Source organism: Geotrypetes seraphini, chromosome 19, assembly GCF_902459505.1.
Source record: "Geotrypetes seraphini chromosome 19, aGeoSer1.1, whole genome shotgun sequence".
Lineage (NCBI taxonomy): Eukaryota > Metazoa > Chordata > Amphibia > Gymnophiona > Dermophiidae > Geotrypetes > Geotrypetes seraphini.
The window spans coordinates 40,914,744-40,941,712 of record NC_047102.1 but is presented as its reverse complement, the minus strand read 5'-3'; the positions used below and the strand labels follow the sequence as shown (position 1 = coordinate 40,941,712).

At 41.5% G+C, this 26,969-nt stretch overlaps 1 long non-coding RNA gene across 16 annotated transcripts in view; it reads right to left on the bottom strand.

The window, feature by feature from the left end:
* Positions 1 to 26,969, bottom strand: part of LOC117352217 — a 110,450-nt gene that overhangs the window by 67,779 nt on the left and 15,702 nt on the right. For 14 of the 16 annotated variants that reach the window (XR_004537621.1, XR_004537617.1, XR_004537610.1 and 11 more), the window contains exons 4-8: positions 17,293 to 17,417; positions 17,108 to 17,200; positions 14,035 to 14,159; positions 10,778 to 10,901; positions 5,562 to 5,686 (exon numbers count right to left, since the gene is read on the bottom strand). This is a non-coding gene — a long non-coding RNA (uncharacterized LOC117352217). Of the gene's footprint in view, positions 1 to 5,375; positions 5,469 to 5,561; positions 5,687 to 10,777; positions 10,902 to 14,034; positions 14,160 to 17,107; positions 17,201 to 17,292; positions 17,418 to 26,969 lie in introns of all 16 variants that reach the window. The other 2 variants (XR_004537615.1, XR_004537624.1) reach the window with 2 other exon arrangements.

Here is a 26,969-nt window from a genome sequence, read left to right as displayed (position 1 = left end):
CTGAGCTGGGAGGAGGGATTTTGGCAGGAAGTGAGTTGATTGTAGGGATCTTTAATCCGGGTTGGGTGAAAATCCTGTCACTCAATGAATCAAAAGAGAGAAGAAGTGTATATTAGATCAAATGATAGCCCTACTGAAACAGAATGGATGAATGGGGCTATATAAACCTTTAAAGGTACTGCTCCACTGAGCTAGGAGGAGGGATATTGGCAGGAAGTTGAGGTCAATCCAGGGATATTTAAAACAGGTTGGGTGAATGTCCTGTCAGTCAATGACTCAAAAGAGACAAAATGTGTATATTAGATCAAATGATAGCCCTACTGAAACTGAATGGATGAATGGGGCTATATAAACCTTTAAAGGTACTGCCCCACTGAGGTGAGAACAGAGATTTTAGCCGGTAGTAAGTTGATCACAGGGATGTTTAAGCCGAGTTAGGTGAAAATCATGTCAGTCAATGAATCAAAAGAGAGAAGATGTATATATTAGATCAAATGATAGCACGAGTGAAACAGAATGAATGAATGGGGTTCTAGAAACCTTTAAAGGTTTCACTCCACTGAGTTGGGAAGAGAGATATTGGCAGGAAGTGAGTTGATTGCAGGGATCTTAAAGCCGGGTTGGGTGAAAATGCTGTTAGTCAATGAATCAAAAGAGAGAGGATATGTATGTAGAGTAGTTGAAAGCCCTAATTAAAAAGAAGAGATGAATGGGGCTATATAAACCTTTAAAGGTTCTTCCTCAGTGAGCTGGGAGGAGGGATTGTGGCAGGGAGTGAGTTAATCGCCGGTAGGTATAAAGCCGAGTTGGGTGAAAATCCTGTCAGTCAATGAATCAAAAGAGAGAAGTGTATATTAGATCAAATGATAGCCCTACTGAAACAGAATGGATGAATGGGGCTATATAAACCTTTAAAGGTACCGCCCCACTGAGCTGGGAGGAGGGATTTTGGCAGGAAGTGAGTTGATTGTAGGGATCTTTAATCCTGGTTGGGTGAAAATCCTGTCACTCAATGAATCAAAAGAGAGAAGAAGTGTATATTAGGTCAATTGATGAACCTGCTGAAACAGAATGAATGAATTAAAGGTTTCTAGAACTCCAAGGAACTGCTCCACTAAGATGGGCTCAGGGATTTTGGCAGGAAGTTGAGATCAATGCAGGGATGTTTAAAACAGGTTGGGTGAATGTTCTGTCAGTCAATGAATCCTTAAAGGTACCGCTCCACTGAACTGAGAAGAGAGATTTTAGCAGGGAGTGACTTGATCGCAGGGATGTTTAAGCCGGGTTGTGTGAAAATCCTGTCAGTCAATGAATCAAAAGAGACAAGATGTGTATATTAGATCAAATGATAGCACTACTGAAATAGAATGGATGAATGGGGCTATATAAACCTTTAAAGGTAGCGCCCCACTGAGCTGAGAACAGAGATTGATCGCCGGGATGTTTAAGCCGGTTTGGATGAAAACCCTGTCAGTCAATGAATCAAGAGAGAGAAGAAGTGTATATTAGATCAAATGATAGCCCTACTTAAACAAAATGAATGAATGGGGCTCTTTAAACCTTTAAAGGTACCGCTCTACTGAGCTGGGAAGAGGAATTTTGGCAGGGAGTGAGTTGATCGCAGAGATGTTTAAGCCGAGTTAGGTTAAAATCCTGTCAGTCAATGAATCAAAAGAGAGAAGTTGTATATATTAGATTAAATGATAGCACTAGTGAAACAGAATGAATGAATGATGTTCTAGAAACCTTTAAAGGTTTCACTCCACTGAGTTGGGAAGAGAGATATTGGCAGTAAGTGAGTTGATTGCAGGGATCTTAAAGCCGGGTTGGGTGAAAATCCTGTTAGTCAATGAATCAAAAGAGAGAAGATATGTATGTAGAGTAGTTGAAAGCCCTAATTAAAAAGAAGAGATGAATGGGGCTATATAAACCTTTAAAGGTTCCTCTTCAGTGAGCCGGGAGGAGGGATTTTGGCAGGGAGTGAGTTGATCGCCGGTAGGTATAAAGCCGAGTTGGGTGAAAACCCTGTCAGTCAATGAATCAAAAGAGAGAAGTGTATATTAGATCAAATGATAGCCCTACTGAAACAGAGTGGATGAATGGGGCTATATAAACCTTTAAGGGTACCGCCCCACTGAGCTAAGAACAGAGATTGATTGCAGGGATGTTTAAGCCGGGTTGTATGAAAACCCTGTCAGTCAATGAATCAAAAGAGAGAAGTGTATATTAGATCAAATGATAGCCCTAGTGAAACAGAATGGATGAATGGGGCTATATAAACCTTTAAAGGTACCGCCCCACTGAGCTGAGAACAGAGATTGATCGCCGGGATGTTTAAGCCGGTTTGGATGAAAACCCTGTCAGTCAATGAATCAAGAGAGAGAAGAAGTGTATATTAGATCAAATGATAGCCCTACTTAAACAAAATGAATGAATGGGGCTCTTTAATCCTTTAAAGGTACCGCTCTACTGAGCTGGGAAGAGGAATTTTGGCAGGGAGTGAGTTGATCGCAGAGATGTTTAAGCCGAGTTAGGTGAAAATCCTGTCAGTCAATGAATCAAAAGAGAGAAGTTGTATATATTAGATTAAATGATAGCACTAGTGAAACAGAATGAATGAATGGTGTTCTAGAAACCTTTAAAGGTTTCACTCCACTGAGTTGGGAAGAGAGATATTGGCAGGAAGTGAGTTGATTGCAGGGATCTTTAAGCCGGGTTGGGTGAAAATCCTGTCAGTCAATGAATCAAAAGAGAGATGTGTATATTAGATCAAATGATAGCCCTACTGAAACAGAGTGGATGAATGGGGCTATATAAACCTTTAAGGGTACCGCCCCACTGAGCTGAGAACAAATATTTTAGCAGGGAGTGAGTTGATCGCAGGTATGTTTAAGCCGGGTTGGGTGAAAATCCTGTCAGTCAATGAATCAAAAGAGACAAGATGTGTATATTTGATCAAATGATAGCCCTACTGAAACAGAATGGATGAATGGAGCTATATAAACCTTTAAAGGTACCGCCCCATTGAGTTGGGAAGAGAAATATTGGCAAGAAGTGAGTTGATTGCAGGGATCTTAAAGCCGGGTTGGGTGAAAATCCTGTTAGTCAATGAATCAAAAGAGAGAAGATATGTATGTAGAGTAGTTGAAAGCCCTAATTAAAAAGAAGAGATAAATGGGGCTATATAAACCTTTAAAGGTTCCTCTTCAGTGAGCCGGGAGGAGGGATTTTGGCAGGGAGTGAGTTGATCGCCGGTAGGTATAAAGCCGAGTCGGGTGAAAACCCTGTCAGTCAATGAATCAAAAGAGAGAAGTGTATATTAGATCAAATGATAGCCCTACTGAAACAGAGTGGATGAATGGGGCTATATAAACCTTTAAAGGTACCGCCCCACTAAACTGAGAACAGAGATTGATCGCAGGGGTGTTTAAGCCGGGTTGGATGAGAACCCTGTCAGTCAATGAATCAAGAGAGAGAATAAGTGTATATTAGATCAAATGATAGCCCTAATGAAACAGAATGAATGAATAGGGCTCTTTAAACCTTTAAAGGTACCGCTCTACTGAGCTGGGAAGAGGCATTTTGGCAGGGAGTGAGTTGATCGCAGAGATGTTTAAGCCGAGTTAGGTGAAAATCCTGTCAGTCAATGAATCAAAAGAGAGAAGATGCATATATTAGATCAAATGATAGCACTAGTGAAACAGAATGAATGAATGGGGTTCTAGAAACCTTTAATGGTTTCACTCCACTGAGTTGGGAAGAGAGATAATGGCAGGAACTGAGTAGATTGCAGGGATCTTTAAGCCGGGTTGGGTGAAAATCCTGTAAGTCAATGAATCAAAAGAGAGAAGATATGTATGTAGAGTATTTGAAAGCCCTAGTTAAAAAGAAGAGATGAATGGGGCTATATAAACTATTTAAAGTTACCGCTCCACTGACGTGGGAGGAGGGATTTGGGCAGGAAGTTAGTTGATCGCAGGGATGTGTAAAGCCGTTTGGGTGAAAATCCTGTCAGTCAATGAATCAAAAGAGACCAGATGTGAATATTTGATCAAATGATAGCCCTACTGAAACAGAATGGATGAATGGAGCTGTATAAACCTTTAAAGGTACCGCCCCACTGAGTTGGGAAGAGAGATATTGGCAGGAAGTGAGTCGATTGCAGGGATTTTAAAGCCGGGTTGGGTGAAAATCCTGTTAGTCAATGAATCAAAAGAGAGAAGGTATGTATGTAGAGTAGTTGAAAGCCCTAATTAAAAAGAAGAGATGAATGGGGCTATATAAACCTTTAAAGGTTCCTCTTCAGTGAGCCGGGAGGAGGGATTTTGGCAGGGAGTGGGTTGATCGCCGGTAGGTATAAAGCCGAGTTGTGTGAAAACCCTGTCATTCAATGAATCAAAAGAGAGAAGTGTATATTAGATCAAATGATAGCCCTACTGAAACAGAATGGATGAATGGGGCTATATAAACCTTTAAAGGTTCCGCCTCACTAAGCTAAGAACAGAGATTGATTGCTGGGATGTTTAAGCCGGGTTGGATGAAAACCCTGTCAGTCAATGAATCAAAAGAGAGAAGTGTATATTAGATCAAATGATAGCCCTACTGAAACAGAATGGATGAATGGGGCTATATAAACCTTTAAAGGTACCGCCCCACTGAGCTGAGAACAGTGATTTAGCAGGGAGTGAGTTGATCGCAGGGATGTTTAAGCCGGGTTGGGTGAAAATCCTGTTAGTCAATGAATCAAAAGAGAGAAGATATGTATGTAGAGTAGTTGAAAGCCCTAATTAAAAAGAAGAGATGAATGGGGCTATATAAACCTTTAAAGGTTCCTCTCCAGTGAGCTGGGAGGAGGGATTTTGGCAGGGAGTGAGTTGATCGCCGGGAGGTATAGAGCCGAGTTGGGTGAAAACCCTGTCAGTCAATGGATCAAAAGAGAGAAGTGTATATTAGATCAAATGATAGTCCTACTGAAACAGAATGGATGAATGGGGCTCTTTAAACCTTTAAAGGTACCTCTCCACTGAGCTGGGAAGAGGGATTTTTGCAGAGAGTGAGTTGATCGCACAGATGTTTAAGCCGGGTTAGCTGAAAATACTGTCAGTCAATGAATCAAAAGAGAGAAGATGTATATATTAGATCAAATGATAGCCCTCATGAAACAGAATGAATGAATGGGGTTCTAGAAATCTTTAAAGGTTTCACTCCACTGAGTTGGGAAGAGAGATATTGGCAGGAACTGGGTTGATTGCAGGGATCTTTAAGCCAGGTTGGGTGAAAATCCTGTAAGTCAATGAATCAAAAGAGAGAAGATATGTATGTAGAGTAGTCGAAAGCCCTTATTAAAAAGAAGAGATGAATGGAGTTATAAAAACCTTTAAAGATACCGCTCCACTGACGTGGGAGGAGGGATTTTGGCAGGAAGTTAGTTGATCGCAGGGATGTATAAAGCCGTTTGGGTGAAAACCCTGTCAGTCAATAAATCAAAAGAGAGATAAAGTGTATATTAGATCAAATGATAGTCCTACTGAAACAGAATGAATGAATGGGGCTTTTTAAACCTTTAAAAGGAACCTCTTCGCTGAGCTGGGAGTAGGGATTTTGGCAGGAAGTGAGTTGATTGCAGTGATCTGTAAAGCCCGGATGAGTGAAAATCCCGCCAGTCAACGAATCAGTGGAGACAGGGCTGTTGAGGAAAGATGAGAGAGAGACCTTTAAAAATACAGCATTATGAGAAATAGTCTAAATTCCAAATACTATTTGAAAAGTACAAAACACTTTTACATGAAAGAGACAGAATTACAATTCAATGAAGCACAGAATATATTACCAAAAAAGAGACAAGATGTGTATATAGATGAATTGAAAGCGCTACAGAAACAGAATGGATGAATGGGAGTATATAAACCTTTAAAGGTACCGCTCCACTGAGCTGGGAGGAGAGATTTTGGCAGGAAGTGATTTGATTACTGGGATGTTTAAGTGGGGTTGGGTGAAAATCCTGTCAGTCAATGAATCAAAAGAGACAAGATGTGTATATTTGATCAAATGATAGCCCTACTGAAACAGAATGGATGAATGGAGCTATATAAACCTTTAAAGGTACCGCCCCATTGAGTTGGGAAGAGAAATATTGGCAAGAAGTGAGTTGATTGCAGGGATCTTAAAGCCGGGTTGGTGAAAATCCTGTTAGTCAATGAATCAAAAGAGAGAAGATATGTATGTAGAGTAGTTGAAAGCTCTAATTAAAAATAAGAGATGAATGGGGCTATATAAACCTTTAAAGGTTCCTCTTCAGTGAGCCGGGAGGAGGGATTTTGGCTGGGAGTGAGTTGATCGCCGGTAGGTATAAAGCCGAGTTGGGTGAAAACCCTGTCAGTCAATGAATCAAAAGAGAGAAGTGTATATTAGATCAAATGATAGCCCTACTGAAACAGAGTGGATGAATGGGGCTATATAAACCTTTAAGGGTACCGCCCCACTGAGCTAAGAACAGAGATTGATTGCAGGGATGTTTAAGCCGGGTTGGATGAAAACCCTGTCAGTCAATGAATCAAAAGAGAGAAGTGTACATTAGATCAAATGATAGCCCTACTGAAACAGAATGGATGAATGGGGCTATATAAACCTTTAAAGGTACCGCCCCACTGAGCTAAGAACAGAGATTGATTGCAGGGATGTTTAAGCCGGGTTGGGTGAAAATCCTGTCAGTCAATGAATCAAAAGAGACAAGATGTGTATATTTGATCAAATGATAGCCCTACTGAAACAGAATGGATGAATGGGGCTATATAAACCTTTAAAGGTACCGCCCCACTGAGTTGGGAAGAGAGATATTGGCAGGAAGTGAGTTGATTGCAGGGATCTTAAAGCCTGGTTAGATGAAAATCCTGTTAGTCAATGAATCATAAGAGAGAAGATATGTATGTAGAGTAGTTGAAAGCCCTAATTAAAAAGAAGAGATAAATGGGGCTATATAAATCTCTAAAAGTTCCTCTTCAGTGAGCTGAGAGGAGGGATTTTGGCAGGGAGTGAGTTGATCGCCGATAGGTATAAAGCCGAGTTGGGTGAAAACCCTGTCAGTCAATGAATCAAAAGAGAGATGTGTATATTAGATCAAATGATAGCCCTAGTGAAACAGAATGGATGAATGGGGCTATATAAACCTTTAAAGGTACCGCCCCATGAGTTGAGAACAGAGATTTTAGACGGGAGTGAGTTGATCACAGGGATGTTTAAGCCGGGTTGTGTGAAAATCCTGTCAGTCAATGAATCAAAAGAGACAAGATGTGTATATGAGTTCAAATGATAGCCCTACTGAAATAGAATGGATAAATGGGGCTATATAAACCTTTAAAGGTACCGCCCCACTGAGCTGAGAACAGAGATTGATCGCCGGGATGTTTAAGCCGGTTTGAATGAAAACCCTGTCAGTCAATGAATCAAGAGAGAGAAGAAGTGTATATTAGATCAAATGATAGCCCTACTTAAACAAAATGAATGAATGGGGCTCTTTAAACCTTTAAAGGTACCGCTCTACTGAGCTGGGAAGAGGAATTTTGGCAGGGAGTGAGTTGATCGCAGAGATGTTTAAGCCGAGTTAGGTGAAAATCCTGTCAGTCAATGAATCAAAAGAGAGAAGTTGTATATATTAGATTAAATGATAGCACTAGTGAAACAGAATGAATGAATGGTGTTCTAGAAACCTTTAAAGGTTTCACTCCACTGAGTTGGGAAGAGAGATATTGGCAGGAAGTGATTTGATTGCAGGGATCTTTAAGCCGGGTTGGGTGAAAATCATGTCAGTCAATGAATCAAAAGAGAGATGTGTATATTAGATCAAATGATAGCCCTACTGAAACAGAGTGGATGAATGGGGCTATATAAACCTTTAAGGGTACCGCCCCACTGAGCTGAGAACAAATATTTTAGCAGGGAGTGAGTTGATCGCAGGTATGTTTAAGCCGGGTTGGGTGAAAATCCTGTCAGTCAATGAATCAAAAGAGACAAGATGTGTATATTTGATCAAATGATAACCCTACTGAAACAGAATGGATGAATGGAGCTATATAAACCTTTAAAGGTACCGCCCCATTGAGTTGGGAAGAGAAATATTGGCAAGAAGTGAGTTGATTGCAGGGATCTTAAAGCCGGGTTGGGTGAAAATCCTGTTAGTCAATGAATCAAAAGAGAGAAGATATGTATGTAGAGTAGTTGAAAGCCCTAATTAAAAAGAAGAGATGAATGGGGCTATATAAACCTTTAAAGGTTCCTCTTCAGTGAGCCGGGAGGAGGGATTTTGGCAGGGAGTGAGTTGATCGCCGGTAGGTATAAAGCCGAGTTGGGTGAAAACCCTGTCAGTCAATGAATCAAAAGAGAGAAGTGTATATTAGATCAAATGATAACCCTACTGAAACAGAATGGATGAATGGGGCTATATAAACCTTTAAAGGTTCCCCCCCAGTAAGCTAAGAACAGAGATTGATTGCAGGGATGTTTAAGCCGGGTTGGATGAAAACCCTGTCAGTCAATGAATCAAAAGAGAGAAGTGTATATTAGATCAAATGATAGCCCTACTGAAACAGAGTGGATGAATGGGGCTATATAAACCTTTAAGGGTACCGCCCCACTGAGCTAAGAACAGAGATTGATTGCAGGGATGTTTAAGCCGGGTTGGATGAAAACCCTGTCAGTCAATGAATCAAAAGAGAGAAGTGTATATTAGATCAAATGATAGCCCTAGTGAAACAGAATGGATGAATGGGGCTATATAAACCTTTAAAGGTACCGCCCCACTGAGCTGAGAACAGAGATTGATCGCAGGGGTGTTTAAGCCGGGTTGGATGAGAACCCTGTCAGTCAATGAATCAAGAGAGAGAATAAGTGTATATTAGATCAAATGATAGCCCTACTGAAACAGAATAAATGAATGGGGCTCTTTAAACCTTTAAAGGTACCGCTCTACTGAGCTGGGAAAAGGCATTTTGGCAGGGAGTGAGTTGATCGCAGAGATGTTTAAGCCGAGTTAGGTGAAAATCCTGTCAGTCAATGAATCAAAAGAGAGAAGATGTATATATTAGATCAAATGATAGCACTAGTGAAACAGAATGAATGAATGGGGTTCTAGAAACCTTTAATGGTTTCACTCCACTGAGTTGGGAAGAGAGATAATGGCAGGAACTGAGTAGATTGCAGGGATCTTTAAGCCGGGTTGGGTGAAAATCCTGTAAGTCAATGAATCAAAAGAGAGAAGATATGTATGTAGAGTATTTGAAAGCCCTAGTTAAAAAGAAGAGATGAATGGGGCTATATAAACTATTTAAAGTTACCGCTCCACTGACGTGGGAGGAGGGATTTGGGCAGGAAGTTAGTTGATCGCAGGGATGTGTAAAGCCGTTTGGGTGAAAATCCTGTCAGTCAATGAATCAAAAGAGACCAGATGTGAATATTTGATCAAATGATAGCCCTACTGAAACAGAATGGATGAATGGAGCTGTATAAACTTTTAAAGGTACCGCCCCACTGAGTTGGGAAGAGAGATATTGGCAGGAAGTGAGTCGATTGCAGGGATTTTAAAGCCGGGTTGGGTGAAAATCCTGTTAGTCAATGAATCAAAAGAGAGAAGGTATGTATGTAGAGTAGTTGAAAGCCCTAATTAAAAAGAAGAGATGAATGGGGCTATATAAACCTTTAAAGGTTCCTCTTCAGTGAGCCGGGAGGAGGGATTTTGGCAGGGAGTGAGTTGATCGCCGGTAGGTATAAAGCCGAGTTGTGTGAAAACCCTGTCATTCAATGAATCAAAAGAGAGAAGTGTATATTAGATCAAATGATAGCCCTACTGAAACAGAATGGATGAATGGGGCTATATAAACCTTTAAAGGTTCCGCCCCACTAAGCTAAGAACAGAGATTGATTGCTGGGATGTTTAAGCCGGGTTGGATGAAAACCCTGTCAGTCAATGAATCAAAAGAGAGAAGTGTATATTAGATCAAATGATAGCCCTACTGAAACAGAATGGATGAATGGGGCTATATAAACCTTTAAAGGTACCGCCCCACTGAGCTGAGAACAGTGATTTAGCAGGGAGTGAGTTGATCGCAGGGATGTTTAAGCCGGGTTGGGTGAAAATCCTGTTAGTCAATGAATCAAAAGAGAGAAGATATGTATGTAGAGTAGTTGAAAGCCCTAATTAAAAAGAAGAGATGAATGGGGCTATATAAACCTTTAAAGGTTCCTCTCCAGTGAGCTGGGAGGAGGGATTTTGGCAGGGAGTGAGTTGATCGCCGGGAGGTATAGAGCCGAGTTGGGTGAAAACCCTGTCAGTCAATGAATCAAAAGAGAGAAGTGTATATTAGATCAAATGATAGTCCTACTGAAACAGAATGGATGAATGGGGCTCTTTAAACCTTTAAAGGTACCTCTCCACTGAGCTGGGAAGAGGGATTTTTGCAGAGAGTGTGTTGATCGCACAGATGTTTAAGCCGGGTTAGCTGAAAATACTGTCAGTCAATGAATCAAAAGAGAGAAGATGTATATATTAGATCAAATGATAGCCCTCATGAAACAGAATGAATGAATGGAGTTCTAGAAATCTTTAAAGGTTTCACTCCACTGAGTTGGGAAGAGAGATATTGGCAGGAACTGGATTGATTGCAGGTATCTTTAAGCCAGGTTGGGTGAAAATCCTGTAAGTCAATGAATCAAAAGAGAGAAGATATGTATGTAGAGTAGTCGAAAGCCCTTATTAAAAAGAAGAGATGAATGGAGTTATAAAAACCTTTAAAGATACCGCTCCACTGACGTGGGAGGAGGGATTTTGGCAGGAAGTGAGTTGATTGCAGTGATCTGTAAAGCCCGGATGAGTGAAAATCCCGCCAGTCAACGAATCAGTGGAGACAGGGCTGTTGAGGAAAGATGAGAGAGAGACCTTTAAAAATACAGCATTATGAGAAATAGTCTAAATTCCAAATACTATTTGAAAAGTACAAAACACTTTTACATGAAAGAGAGAGAATTACAATTCAATGAAGCACAGAATATATTACCAAAAAAGAGACAAGATGTGTATATAGATGAATTGAAAGCGCTACAGAAACAGAATGGATGAATGGGAGTATATAAACCTTTAAAGGTACCGCTCCACTGAGCTGGGAGGAGAGATTTTGGCAGGAAGTGATTTGATTACTGGGATGTTTAAGTGGGGTTGGGTGAAAATCCTGTCAGTCAATGAATCAAAAGAGACAAGATGTGTATATTTGATCAAATGATAGCCCTACTGAAACAGAATGGATGAATGGAGCTATATAAACCTTTAAAGGTACCGCCCCATTGAGTTGGGAAGAGAAATATTGGCAAGAAGTGAGTTGATTGCAGGGATCTTAAAGCCGGGTTGGTGAAAATCCTGTTAGTCAATGAATCAAAAGAGAGAAGATATGTATGTAGAGTAGTTGAAAGCTCTAATTAAAAATAAGAGATGAATGGGGCTATATAAACCTTTAAAGGTTCCTCTTCAGTGAGCCGGGAGGAGGGATTTTGGCTGGGAGTGAGTTGATCGCCGGTAGGTATAAAGCCGAGTTGGGTGAAAACCCTGTCAGTCAATGAATCAAAAGAGAGAAGTGTATATTAGATCAAATGATAGCCCTACTGAAACAGAGTGGATGAATGGGGCTATATAAACCTTTAAGGGTACCGCCCCACTGAGCTAAGAACAGAGATTGATTGCAGGGATGTTTAAGCCTGGTTGGATGAAAACCCTGTCAGTCAATGAATCAAAAGAGAGAAGTGTACATTAGATCAAATGATAGCCCTACTGAAACAGAATGGATGAATGGGGCTATATAAACCTTTAAGGGTACCGCCCCACTGAGCTAAGAACAGAGATTGATTGCAGGGATGTTTAAGCCGGGTTGGGTGAAAATCCTGTCAGTCAATGAATCAAAAGAGACAAGATGTGTATATTTGATCAAATGATAGCCCTACTGAAACAGAATGGATGAATGGGGCTATATAAACCTTTAAAGGTACCGCCCCACTGAGTTGGGAAGAGAGATATTGGCAGGAAGTGAGTTGATTGCAGGGATCTTAAAGCCTGGTTAGATGAAAATCCTGTTAGTCAATGAATCATAAGAGAGAAGATATGTATGTAGAGTAGTTGAAAGCCCTAATTAAAAAGAAGAGATAAATGGGGCTATATAAATCTCTAAAAGTTCCTCTTCAGTGAGCTGAGAGGAGGGATTTTGGTAGGGAGTGAGTTGATCGCCGATAGGTATAAAGCCGAGTTGGGTGAAAACCCTGTCAGTCAATGAATCAAAAGAGAGATGTGTATATTAGATCAAATGATAGCCCTAGTGAAACAGAATGGATGAATGGGGCTATATAAACCTTTAAAGGTACCGCCCCATGAGTTGAGAACAGAGATTTTAGACGGGAGTGAGTTGATCACAGGGATGTTTAAGCCGGGTTGTGTGAAAATCCTGTCAGTCAATGAATCAAAAGAGACAAGATGTGTATATGAGTTCAAATGATAGCCCTACTGAAATAGAATGGATAAATGGGGCTATATAAACCTTTAAAGGTACCGCCCCACTGAGCTGAGAACAGAGATTGATCGCAGGGGTGTTTAAGCCGGGTTGGATGAGAACCCTGTCAGTCAATGAATCAAGAGAGAGAATAAGTGTATATTAGATCAAATGATAGCCCTACTGAAACAGAATAAATGAATGGGGCTCTTTAAACCTTTAAAGGTACCGCTCTACTGAGCTGGGAAGAGGCATTTTGGCAGGGAGTGAGTTGATCGCAGAGATGTTTAAGCCGAGTTAGGTGAAAATCCTGTCAGTCAATGAATCAAAAGAGAGAAGATGTATATATTAGATCAAATGATAGCACTAGTGAAACAGAATGAATGAATGGGGTTCTAGAAACCTTTAATGGTTTCACTCCACTGAGTTGGGAAGAGAGATATTGGCAGGAACTGAGTAGATTGCAGGGATCTTTAAGCCGTGTTGGGTGAAAATCCTGTAAGTCAATGAATCAAAAGAGAGAAGATATGTATGTAGAGTATTTGAAAGCCCTAGTTAAAAAGAAGAGATGAATGGGGCTATATAAACCTTTAAAGTTACCGCTCCACTGACGTGGGAGGAGGGATTTGGGCAGGAAGTTAGTTGATCGCAGGGATGTGTAAAGCCGTTTGGGTGAAAATCCTGTCAGTCAATGAATCAAAAGAGACCAGATGTGAATATTTGATCAAATGATAGCCTTACTGAAACAGAATGCATGAATGGAGCTGTATAAACCTTTAAAGGTACCGCCCCACTGAGTTGGGAAGAGAGATATTGGCAGGAAGTGAGTTGATTGCAGGGATTTTAAAGCCGGGTTGGGTGAAAATCCTGTTAGTCAAAGAATCAAAAGAGAGAAGATATGTATGTAGAGTAGTTGAAAGCCCTAATTAAAAAGAAGAGATGAATGGGGCTATATAAACCTTTAAAGGTTCCTCTCCAGTGAGCTGGGAGGAGGGATTTTGGCAGGGAGTGAGTTGATCGCCGGGAGGTATAGAGCCGGGTTAGCTGAAAATACTGTCAGTCAATGAATCAAAAGAGAGAAGATGTATATATTAGATCAAATGATAGCCCTCATGAAACAGAATGAATGAATGGAGTTCTAGAAATCTTTAAAGGTTTCACTCCACTGAGTTGGGAAGAGAGATATTGGCAGGAACTGGGTTGATTGCAGGGATCTTTAAGCCAGGTTGGGTGAAAATCCTGTAAGTCAATGAATCAAAAGAGAGAAGATATGTATGTAGAGTAGTCGAAAGCCCTTATTAAAAAGAAGAGATGAATGGAGTTATAAAAACCTTTAAAGATACCGCTCCACTGACGTGGGAGGAGGGATTTTGGCAGGAAGTTAGTTGATCACAGGGATGTATAAAGCCGATTGGGTGAAAACCCTGTCAGTCAATAAATCAAAAGAGAGATAAAGTGTATATTAGATCAAATGATAGTCCTACTGAAACAGAATGAATGAATGGGCTTTTTAAACCTTTAAAAGGAACCTCTTCGCTGAGCTGGGAGTAGGGATTTTGGCAGGAAGTGAGTTGATTGCAGTGATCTGTAAAGCCCGGATGAGTGAAAATCCCGTCAGTCAACGAATCAGTGGAGACAGGGCTGTTGAGGAAAGATGAGAGAGAGACCTTTAAAAATACAGCATTATGAGAAATAGTCTAAATTCCAAATACTATTTGAAAAGTACAAAACACTTTTACATGAAAGAGAGAGAATTACAATTCAATGAAGCACAGAATATATTACCAAAAAAGAGACAAGATGTGTATATAGATGAATTGAAAGCGCTACAGAAACAGAATGGATGAATGGGAGTATATAAACCTTTAAAGGTACCGCTCCACTGAGCTGGGAGGAGAGATTTTGGCAGGAAGTGATTTGATTACTGGGATGTTTAAGTGGGGTTGGGTGAAAATCCTGTCAGTCAATGAATCAAAAGAGACAAGATGTGTATATTTGATCAAATGATAGCCCTACTGAAACAGAATGGATGAATGGAGCTATATAAACCTTTAAAGGTACCGCCCCATTGAGTTGGGAAGAGAAATATTGGCAAGAAGTGAGTTGATTGCAGGGATCTTAAAGCCGGGTTGGTGAAAATCCTGTTAGTCAATGAATCAAAAGAGAGAAGATATGTATGTAGAGTAGTTGAAAGCTCTAATTAAAAATAAGAGATGAATGGGGCTATATAAACCTTTAAAGGTTCCTCTTCAGTGAGCCGGGAGGAGGGATTTTGGCTGGGAGTGAGTTGATCGCCGGTAGGTATAAAGCCGAGTTGGGTGAAAACCCTGTCAGTCAATGAATCAAAAGAGAGAAGTGTATATTAGATCAAATGATAGCCCTACTGAAACAGAGTGGATGAATGGGGCTATATAAACCTTTAAGGGTACCGCCCCACTGAGCTAAGAACAGAGATTGATTGCAGGGATGTTTAAGCCTGGTTGGATGAAAACCCTGTCAGTCAATGAATCAAAAGAGAGAAGTGTACATTAGATCAAATGATAGCCCTACTGAAACAGAATGGATGAATGGGGCTATATAAACCTTTAAAGGTACCGCCCCACTGAGCTAAGAACAGAGATTGATTGCAGGGATGTTTAAGCCGGGTTGGGTGAAAATCCTGTCAGTCAATGAATCAAAAGAGACAAGATATGTATATTTGATCAAATGATAGCCCTACTGAAACAGAATGGATGAATGGGGCTATATAAACCTTTAAAGGTACCGCCCCACTGAGTTGGGAAGAGAGATATTGGCAGGAAGTGAGTTGATTGCAGGGATCTTAAAGCCTGGTTAGATGAAAATCCTGTTAGTCAATGAATCATAAGAGAGAAGATATGTATGTAGAGTAGTTGAAAGCCCTAATTAAAAAGAAGAGATAAATGGGGCTATATAAATCTCTAAAAGTTCCTCTTCAGTGAGCTGAGAGGAGGGATTTTGGTAGGGAGTGAGTTGATCGCCGATAGGTATAAAGCCGAGTTGGGTGAAAACCCTGTCAGTCAATGAATCAAAAGAGAGATGTGTATATTAGATCAAATGATAGCCCTAGTGAAACAGAATGGATGAATGGGGCTATATAAACCTTTAAAGGTACCGCCCCATGAGTTGAGAACAGAGATTTTAGACGGGAGTGAGTTGATCACAGGGATGTTTAAGCCGGGTTGTGTGAAAATCCTGTCAGTCAATGAATCAAAAGAGACAAGATGTGTATATGAGTTCAAATGATAGCCCTACTGAAATAGAATGGATAAATGGGGCTATATAAACCTTTAAAGGTACCGCCCCACTGAGCTGAGAACAGAGATTGATCGCAGGGGTGTTTAAGCCGGGTTGGATGAGAACCCTGTCAGTCAATGAATCAAGAGAGAGAATAAGTGTATATTAGATCAAATGATAGCCCTACTGAAACAGAATAAATGAATGGGGCTCTTTAAACCTTTAAAGGTACCGCTCTACTGAGCTGGGAAGAGGCATTTTGGCAAGGAGTGAGTTGATCGCAGAGATGTTTAAGCCGAGTTAGGTGAAAATCCTGTCAGTCAATGAATCAAAAGAGAGAAGATGTATATATTAGATCAAATGATAGCACTAGTGAAACAGAATGAATGAATGGGGTTCTAGAAACCTTTAATGGTTTCACTCCACTGAGTTGGGAAGAGAGATATTGGCAGGAACTGAGTAGATTGCAGGGATCTTTAAGCCGTGTTGGGTGAAAATCCTGTAAGTCAATGAATCAAAAGAGAGAAGATATGTATGTAGAGTATTTGAAAGCCCTAGTTAAAAAGAAGAGATGAATGGGGCTATATAAACCTTTAAAGTTACCGCTCCACTGACGTGGGAGGAGGGATTTGGGCAGGAAGTTAGTTGATCGCAGGGATGTGTAAAGCCGTTTGGGTGAAAATCCTGTCAGTCAATGAATCAAAAGAGACCAGATGTGAATATTTGATCAAATGATAGCCTTACTGAAACAGAATGCATGAATGGAGCTGTATAAACCTTTAAAGGTACCGCCCCACTGAGTTGGGAAGAGAGATATTGGCAGGAAGTGAGTTGATTGCAGGGATTTTAAAGCCGGGTTGGGTGAAAATCCTGTTAGTCAAAGAATCAAAAGAGAGAAGATATGTATGTAGAGTAGTTGAAAGCCCTAATTAAAAAGAAGAGATGAATGGGGCTATATAAACCTTTAAAGGTTCCTCTCCAGTGAGCTGGGAGGAGGGATTTTGGCAGGGAGTGAGTTGATCGCCGGGAGGTATAGAGCCGGGTTAGCTGAAAATACTGTCAGTCAATGAATCAAAAGAGAGAAGATGTATATATTAGATCAAATGATAGCCCTCATGAAACAGAATGAATGAATGGAGTTCTAGAAATCTTTAAAGGTTTCACTCCACTGAGTTGGGAAGAGAGATATTGGCAGGAACTGGGTTGATTGCAGGGATCTTTAAGCCAGGTTGGGTGAAAATCCTGTAAGTCAATGAATCAAAAGAGAGAAGATATGTATGTAGAGTAGTCGAAAGCCCTTATTAAAAAGAAGAGATGAATGGAGTTATAAAAACCTTTAAAGATACCGCTCCACTGACGTGGGAGGAGGGATTTTGGCAGGAAGTTAGTTGATCACAGGGATGTATAAAGCCGATTGGGTGAAAACCCTGTCAGTCAATAAATCAAAAGAGAGATAAAGTGTATATTAGATCAAATGATAGTCCTACTGAAACAGAATGAATGAATGGGCTTTTTAAACCTTTAAAAGGAACCTCTTCGCTGAGCTGGGAGTAGGGATTTTGGCAGGAAGTGAGTTGATTGCAGTGATCTGTAAAGCCCGGATGAGTGAAAATCCCGTCAGTCAACGAATCAGTGGAGACAGGGCTGTTGAGGAAAGATGAGAGAGAGACCTTTAAAAATACAGCATTATGAGAAATAGTCTAAATTCCAAATACTATTTGAAAAGTACAAAACACTTTTACATGAAAGAGAGAGAATTACAATTCAATGAAGCACAGAATATATTACCAAAAAAGAGACAAGATGTGTATATAGATGAATTGAAAGCGCTACAGAAACAGAATGGATGAATGGGAGTATATAAACCTTTAAAGGTACCGCTCCACTGAGCTGGGAGGAGAGATTTTGGCAGGAAGTGATTTGATTGCTGGGATGTTTAAGTGGGGTTGGGTGAAAATCCTGTCAGTCAATGAATCAAAAGAGACAAGATGTGTATATTTGATCAAATGATAGCCCTACTGAAACAGAATGGATGAATGGAGCTATATAAACCTTTAAAGGTACCGCCCCATTGAGTTGGGAAGAGAAATATTGGCAAGAAGTGAGTTGATTGCAGGGATCTTAAAGCCGGGTTGGTGAAAATCCTGTTAGTCAATGAATCAAAAGAGAGAAGATATGTATGTAGAGTAGTTGAAAGCCCTAATTAAAAAGAAGAGATGAATGGGGCTATATAAACCTTTAAAGGTTCCTCTTCAGTGAGCCGGGAGGAGGGATTTTGGCAGGGAGTGAGTTGATCGCCGGTAGGTATAAAGCCGAGTTGGGTGAAAACCCTGTCAGTCAATGAATCAAAAGAGAGAAGTGTATATTAGATCAAATGATAACCCTACTGAAACAGAATGGATGAATGGGGCTATATAAACCTTTAAGGGTACCGCCCCACTGAGCTGAGAACAGAGATTGATCGCAGGGATGTTTAAGCCGGGTTGGATGAAAACCCTGTCAGTCAATGAATCAAAAGAGAGAAGTGTATATTAGATCAAATGATAGCCCTACTGAAACAGAAGAAATGAATGGGATTCTAGAAACCTTTAAATGTACCGCTCCACTAAGCTGGGCTCAGGGATTTTAGCAGATAGTGAGTTGATCGTAGGGATGTCTAAAGCCTGGTTGGGTGAAAATTCTGTCAGTCAATGAATCAAAAGAGACAAGATGTGTACATTAGATCAAATGATATACCTACTGAAACAGAATGAATGAATGGGGTTCTAGAAACCATTAAAGGTACCGCACCACTAAGCTGGGAAGAATGATTTTGGAAGGAAGTGAGTTGATTGCAGGGATCTTTAAGCCGGGTTCGGTGAAAATCTTGTCAGTCAATGAATCAAAAGAGACAAGATGTGTGTGTAGATCAATTGAAATCCCTAGTGAAAAAGAAGATATGAATGGGATAATATAAACCTTTTAAGGTTCCACTCCAGTGAGCTGGGAGAAGGGATTTTGGCATGGAGTAAGTTGATTGCTTGGATGTGTAAAGTCGGGTTGGGTGAAAACCATGGCAGTCAATTGATCGAAACAGAGAAGATGTGTATATTAGATCAATTGATAGCCCTACTGAAACAGAAGAAATGAATGGGATTCTAGAAACCTTTAAATTTACCTCTCCACTAAGCTGGGCTCAGGGATTTTAGCAGGTAGTGAGTTGATCGTAGGGATGTCTAAAGCCGGGTTCGGTGAAAATCCTGTCAGTCAATGAATCAAAAGAGATAAGATATGTACATTAGATCAATTGAAAACCATTCTGAAACAGAATGTATTAATGGGGCTATATAAACCTTTAAAGGTACCGCTCCAGTGAGCTGGGAGAAGGGATTTTGGTAGGGAGTGAGTTCATCGCAGGGAGGTGTAAGCCCAGGTTGGGTGAAAACCCTGTCAGTCAATGAATCAAAAGAGAGAAGATGTGTACATTAGATCAATTGATAGCCCTAGTGAAACAGAATAAATGAATGGGGTTCTAGAAACTTTTACAGGTACCGCTCCACTAAGCTGGGAAGAGAGATTATGGCAGGAAGTGAGTTGATTGCAGGGATCTTTAAGCCGGGTTCGGTGAAAATCCTGTCAGTCAATGAATCAAAAGAGACAAGATGTGTGTGTAGATCAATTGAAATCCCTAGTGAAAAAGAAGATATGAATGGGATAATATAAACATTTTAAGGTTCCACTCCAGTGAGCTGGGAGGAGGGATTTTGGCATGGAGTAAGTTGATCGCTTGGATGTGTAAAGTCGGGTTGGGTGGAAACCATGGCAGGCAATGAATCAAAACAGAGAAGATGTGTATATTAGATCAATTGATAGCCCTACTGAAACAGAAGAAATGAATGGGATTCTGGAAACCTTTAAATGTACTGCTCCACTAAGCTGGGCTCAGGGATTTTAGCAGATAGTGAGTTGATCGTAGGGATGTCTAAAGCCTGGTTGGGTGAAAATTCTGTCAGTCAATGAATCAAAAGAGACAAGATGTGTACATTAGATCAAATGATATACCTACTGAAACAGAATGAATGAATGGGGTTCTAGAAACCATTAAAGGTACCGCACCACTAAGCTGGGAAGAATGATTTTGGAAGGAAGTGAGTTGATCTCTGGGAAGTTTAAACTTTAAAGCCGGATTGGGTGAAAATCCTGTCAGTCAAAAGAGAGACGATGTGTATATTAGATCAATTGATAGTCCTACTGAAATAGAATAAATGAATTGGGTTCTAGAAACCTTTAAAGGTAGCACTCCACTAAGCTGGGCTCAGGGATTTTGGCCGGGAGTGAGTTCATTGCAGGGATGTTTAAGCCGGGTTCGGTGAAAATCCTGTCAGTCAATGAATCAAAAGAGACAAGATGTGTATATTAGATGAATTGAAAACCCTACTGAAACAGAATGTATAAATGGGGCTATATAAACCTTTAAAGGTAGCACTCAACTGTGCTGGGAGCGATTTTGGCAGGGAGTGAGTTGCTCTCTAGGATGTGTAAAGCCAAGTTGGGTGAAAACCCTTACAGTGAATGAATCAAAAGAGAGAAGATGTGCATATTAGATCAAATGATAGCCCTACTGAAACAGAATGAATGAATGGGGTTCTAGAAACCTTTAAATGTTCCGCTCCACTAGCTGGGCTCAGGGATTTTGGTAGGGAGTGAGTTGATCGTAGGGATGTGTGAAGCCGGGTTGGGTGAAAACCCTGTCAGTCAATGAATCTGTGGAGACAGGGCTGGTGAGGAAAGAAGAGAGAGGCCTTTAAAAGTACAGCATTATGAGTAACAGTCGAAATTCCAAATACTATTTGAAAAGTACAAAAACACTTTTAAATGAAAGAGAGAGAATTACAATTCAATGAGGCAGAGAGTATATTACCAAAAAAGAGACAAGATGTATATATAGATGAATTGAGAGCCCTACTGAAACAGAATAGATGAATGGGCCTATGTAAACCTTTAAAGGTACTGTAAGGTAAGGTGTTATCCAGGGACAGCAGGCAGCTATTCTCACAACCCACCCAACTCCCCTAGTTGGCTTCTCTGCTAGGTATCTGAACTGAGGAGACGTGCCCTGTGCTGGACGGGAAGGCATTCGCGCATGCGTGGTACGGCTGACTCGAAACTTCTAGTTTCTACAAACAAGTCTGCTTGTGAGCTTCCGCATCCGGGCTCCGTCGGTGACGTCACCCATATGTGAGCAAAGCTGCCTGCTGTCCCTGGATAACACCTGTTACGGTAAGTAACTGTGCTATATAATAATAATAATAACAGTTTATATACTGCAGTACCGTGAAGTTCTATGCGGTTTACAAAAGATTAAACAAAGGTACAAATTGATTAAACTTAAGAGTGGTGGAAGAAAGTGATTAATAGGTCAAGAAAACCATTATTGAGGAGAAAGAGATGTACGGGCCAGTTGTCTAGATACTTTAGGAACAGGTATGTTTTTAGACGCTTCCTGAATTCCTCATAAGTAGTGGGCAAAAGCAATTGTTATAGATCTTTACCCAATAATGCTGCTTGATGTGAGAGAAGGTGTTCATGGTGTTTTTTTCAGTTTACAACCTTTAACTGGGGGGGAAACGAAGTTTGAATGTGAGCTTCTCTTGTGTCTGTTGACTGAGAAGGAGAAAAGGTCAGTTATGTATTTAGGGGCTAGTCCGTATAGTACTTTAAAAGCAGAGGCAGGCAAACTTAAACTTCACGCGTGCTTCCATCGGTAGCCGATGCAACTATCGTTATTATGGTGTCACGTGATCAAATTTCTGTAGCCCGTAGATTAGTCTGACCGCTGCATTTTGCATTAATTGTAAACGTCGCATATTCTTTTGGGAAATTGCTAAATAGGCAATGTTACAGTAGTCAAGTTGACTTAGTACGAGGGATTGAACCAGGGTTCTGAATGCTGACATATCAAAATATGATTTAATGGATCTAAGTTTCCAGAGAGTGAAAAAAACCCTTTCTGATTAAGGAATCCACCTGGTCTTTCATGGTTACACTCAGTATCTTCATGGTGGACTGAATAGGTTGACTAAGTTCATTGATGCATAGTGGTGTTATATGTGAATAGAAGCTGGAATAAGTTTTTTTTGTAAACTGAACCATAAAAGTCTTTTATATATTATGTTTAAGCCAATATGTCAAAGACCATTATCTGACCTGTTCAACAGCCTCCAACAATCTAGGAATAAACAAGTCCGTATCTGAATTGATAGGAATTAGTAGAAATATACAGTATATCATAGCTTAGAAAAAAAATCCATTCATCTGAATTCAGTGAAATCATAGTCAATGTACTCATATAAGATCCTAATAAAATATACAGAAGTTTAAAAGTAATTAAAAAAGTTTTCTTTTTATTTAGAATATATTTATTGAAATAACAAATCAATTCCAACATACAAAAAGCAAGAACATTTTGTTAAATCACAAAACTGTCCCCAATCCCATCCTCCCAATCTTCCCCATCCCACCCCACCCCACCCCACCCGGGCAGCAGCAGCGGTAAAACAAACAGTTCAAAAGGAACCAAATTAAATAAATAATATACAAGTCATACGTCCCAAATTCGCTGGTGGATAGTCGAGACAAATGTTAAACTAAAGTTATACCAGCATTGGCGGAACAACCTGCCCCTTTTTGTTGTCAAGTCCACGAGATCCCTGCGTTCCAACAACATTTGCTGTAACATTAGGGACCTCCACTGTTGAAGAGAAGGAGGTTGAGGCGAGAGCCATTGCATCAGTATACATTTCCTGCCCATGAGTATTGTCTTTCTGAGGAAAAGCGCACACCCCTGTTTAGGTGGATGGAAACGGATTTGTAACGTAAATAGAAAGCTAGGGTGCATCCTCCATGAGCATCCCCAAAGCTCAGCCACCGCAGACACCAAATTTAACCAGAAGGTAGACACCAGAGGGCATGTCCAAAACATATGTCCAAAAGATGCCATAGGGTGTGCGCACTTTCCACAACCAGAGGTCGCGCTAATCCCCATAGTCATAGCTCTCTTGGGGGGATAAAACGCTCTCAATAGAAATTTGTAATTTCGCTCTTTCTCTATTACGGATAGGGTAGAGTCGTTCCCCACCCGAAGGCCCTTTCGTAACACATCGTCCGAGATGGGCACTCGAAGATCAGCTGACCATTTCTGAGCAAGAGCAAGTAAATCCAATTCTCCGGATAGGTCCCGTAAGAACCTATGAAAAAACTTCAACGGGATATGGTCTTGTGCAGTAAGGTCAAGCGCTTCCCGTAAACTAGATTGAACTTCCTCTCTCAATGGCACCGGGGTCAAAGTATGTAAGTAGTGAGAAAGTTGTCGAAAAGCAAACCAGTCCCCAGGTGACACATGGAATTGTGTTTGTAGTTCAGCAAATGAAGTAGGAGCACCCGTATCCTGCACCACCTGGGATACATAATGCAGACCCAGAGTCGTCCAACGTCTGAAAATTGCAGAGTCCAAGCTTGGAGTAAAGTCCCCGTTGCCAGCCACAGGGAGATATGGCGTTAAAACAGAAGAGATCTTCAGCAACTTACATAATTTCTTCCAAGCCAGACGCATTACCTGCAAAAAGGGGTGTGAATGTAGCAATGGCAAATCAGGCAAATGCCTAACATGTAACAGGTAACTAAAATGATAAGGTCTAAATTCAAAGCATTCATTTTCAGGCAAAGAAAACCAAGTAGTGTTACAAAACCAATCATGAAGATGTCTTAATTGACATGCAAGGGCAAATCGTGAGATATCCAGTAAACCCAACCCCCCTCGGCATTTTGGCAACATCAACTTGGACAAGGCTATCCTAGCCCGCTTACCTTTCCATAAAAATGTAGTAATGTGGGAATTTAGTTGTGTTAAGTGTGGTGGTGTTAACATAATGGGTAGCATTTGTAATATATAGAGCCATTGCGGCAATAGTATCATATTGTATAACGCTATTCGCCCTGAGAGGGATAAGGGGAGTGTCTTCCAACCCGCAAGTATAGTCTTTGTTCGATGAAGTAAAGGTGAAATATTAATGGAGTACAGCCTGCCCAGGTCCTGAGGGATCACCACCCCCAAATATGTCAGCTGGGACGAAGCCCACTGTAAAGGAAAGTCTCCCTGCCATTCAAGACGTACCTCAGGTGATGTTGACATTGCCATGGACTTCTGTTTATTAAGCACTAAACCAGAGTATAAATGAAACTCATCCAGAAGCTCCAGAGCTCGGGGCAGTGAACGTTGCGGAGAGCCCAACGTAAGCAAAAGATCGTCTGCAAATGCCAACACCCTCAGTTGGGACGATCCCTCCGGGAGCCCCACAATTTCATCATCTTTTTGTAGGGTACGCAACAAGGGGTCTAAGTACAATAAAAACAAAAGAGGTGACAATGGACATCCCTGTCGCGTCCCCCTGCCCACCGGAAAAGAAGTAGAACGCACACCATTAACCAATATAGATGCCGTAGGCCCAGAATAAAGTGAACGAATCAATGCCATATAACTATCCGGAAATCCCATGTGTAATAAAACCTGGAATAGATAGTGCCAATTAACCTTATCGAAGGCTTTCGCCGCGTCCAACCCCACCAGCAGTCCTGGGGACTTGGCTTGTTGAGCTCGAGAGTAAGCCAGGAGCACCCGGCGCACATTAATTACCGATTGACGGGAACGCACAAAACCCACTTGCTCCGGCACAATGATGGTGGGCAACAGGGCCGCCAGCCTATCCGCCATAATACGCGCTAAAATTTTGGAGTCAACATTCAACAGTGATATCGGTCTATAGGATTCAATATCAGTTGAAGATTTAGATGGTTTCGGGATTAAAGTAATCAGAGCCTCGTTCGCATACCTCGGAAAAGAGCCACGTGTCTGAACCTCAGAGTAATAATTCAAAAGAGACCCCCCTATGGATGACGATAGGATCTTATAAAACTCTGGGGAGTAGCCGTCCGGACCGGGGGCAGTACAAGGCTTCAATGTTTTGATCGCCTGTAACACCTCTTGAAGCTGTAAAGGAGCATCTAACCGGGAAATCTGAGCCGCTGACAATTTGGGCATCCCTGCATCCTCCAAATAATCCTGCACATCCGGTCCAGCATAAGGACCCGGGGAAGCATAAAAGGTTGCAAAATAATTTCTAAAACATGTGGAGATGTCCGCCGCTGACGTCAGCACTTTCCCCGAGCTCTCTTTTATCATGGCAATGTATCTAGATCCCTTCCAGCTCTTTGCTATCGATGCTAATAGTTTCCCAGTTTTGTTACCGTGTTTATAAAATTGATATTTGCGAAAAAATAATAGTGTCTTTGTCCGCTCATGGATAAGGGAATTCAATTCGGCCAGAGCAGCGGTGTACGCCTCTCTGGTAGCCACAGTGGGGTCATGCAACAGCTCCCGTTTCAGGAGTGTGGACTGCCGTTCAAGCTGCACTATACGTTGTGCAATTCTCCGGGTCCTAGAAGTCACATAGGCAATCACATCCCCACGTAACACCGCCTTCGCCGCGTCCCAAAATAATATAGGGTGATCCCTATGTTGGCCATTATATGAACAGTAATCCTCCCATCTATCGGACAGAAATTCCCGAAAGTGAGAATCATTATGCAGGTAAGAAGGAAATCTCCATCCCATCCCAGTATCCATGGGGCCCCCCACCGCTATGTCCAACCAAATCATATGGTGGTCGGAAATCTCAAGGGGGCCGATTGTAGCCTCCGAGACCCGAGCAAACATGCTCTCTGAGAGTAAGGTATAATCAATTCTGGAAAAGGATCCATGGGCTCTAGACTGATGTGTATAATCTCTGTCGGTGGGGTGAAGCAACCTCCAAGGGTCCACCAACCCCAAAGCCCGACACAGATAGGGGACACCCTTCGTCCTTCGCACTTCCGTGGGACCCGTCCCCCCAGAACGATCCATCCCAGGGTCCAACACTTGGTTCAGGTCACCCACTAGTAGTAGTGGGTCACCCGAATTCTGCAAACATATGTTAACCAAATTTTGAAAGTAAGAATGTTGGTATCCATTGGGGCCATATCCCACCAATAATCTGAAGGATCCTCCCGGTCCGAGTACCTTCACTAATAAGTATCGGCCATTTGGATCCCGTCTCAGGACCTGGACAGTACAGGGTAAGCCCTTTCTAATCAATATAGCCACCCCCGCCCTCTTCCCTGTGGAAGATGCATAGTGTACGTCCCCAACCCAACCCCTTCTCAGTTTTTGATGTTCTATATCAGTGAGTCTCGTTTCCTGCAAGCAAGCTATGTCAGCTGAGTGATGTTTCAACTGCGATAATATTTTTGTACGCTTAGCAGGCGACGTAATACCTGATACATTCCAAGAAATTATACGGAAATGCCTATCACCCATGGCATCCCCCACTCATCATGTCATAAGAAAGAGACCTTCCAGTGAAAAGGGTCCTAGGGTGCCCAGCCTCACCCCTAGACCACACAAACACACACCATTCACATAATGTACAGGATCCCAAAACATTCATGAACCATAGATAACAAAATAGAACAAACATAATACGCCCCCTAAATACCGCTGCCACTACCCAGAAGTCCCAACCCCCCCCCCGTCTCCCCAACAAGCCCAATAATCCCTACCATTAGGGATAAGTGCAGGTCACGAAAGGCACCCCACCCGGGGCCGCCCCTTTAGCCATAAAAACCGGCCCTCAAGGGGCTAATGGAACAAAGTCCCCTCAACAATATGGGTTCAAACAGCAACTTCAATAATACCCACAGATTGTGCCCAAGTTCAAACAATCAAACCACCCCAGATGTAGGGTTACCCAGAAGCTTAATGAAGTCTGCCGCTGCCTCAGGGGATTGGAAGGACTTCCAAACTCCATTGTGCTGGATCCTCAGGGAGGCCGGATAGTTGAACTGAAACCGTTGCTTAAGCTCCGATAGCTGAGCACATAGAGGGTAGTAGGGCTTCCTCTTTTCTTGTAAGGCCAATGAAAAATCTTGACTAATACGGATCAAAGTTCCATTGTATTTCAACTCATTCCGCTTGGCCCGGTATTGCTGTAACAGCTCCACTTTATGTCTAAAATTCAGGAGCTTTAGGATAACTACCCGGGGCCGTGTTTCCAGGCCAGGTCGAGGGCCCAAGCGATGTGCCCGCTCCAGGCGCAGGGGCCCCACTGAGGGCGGTAAAGGCAA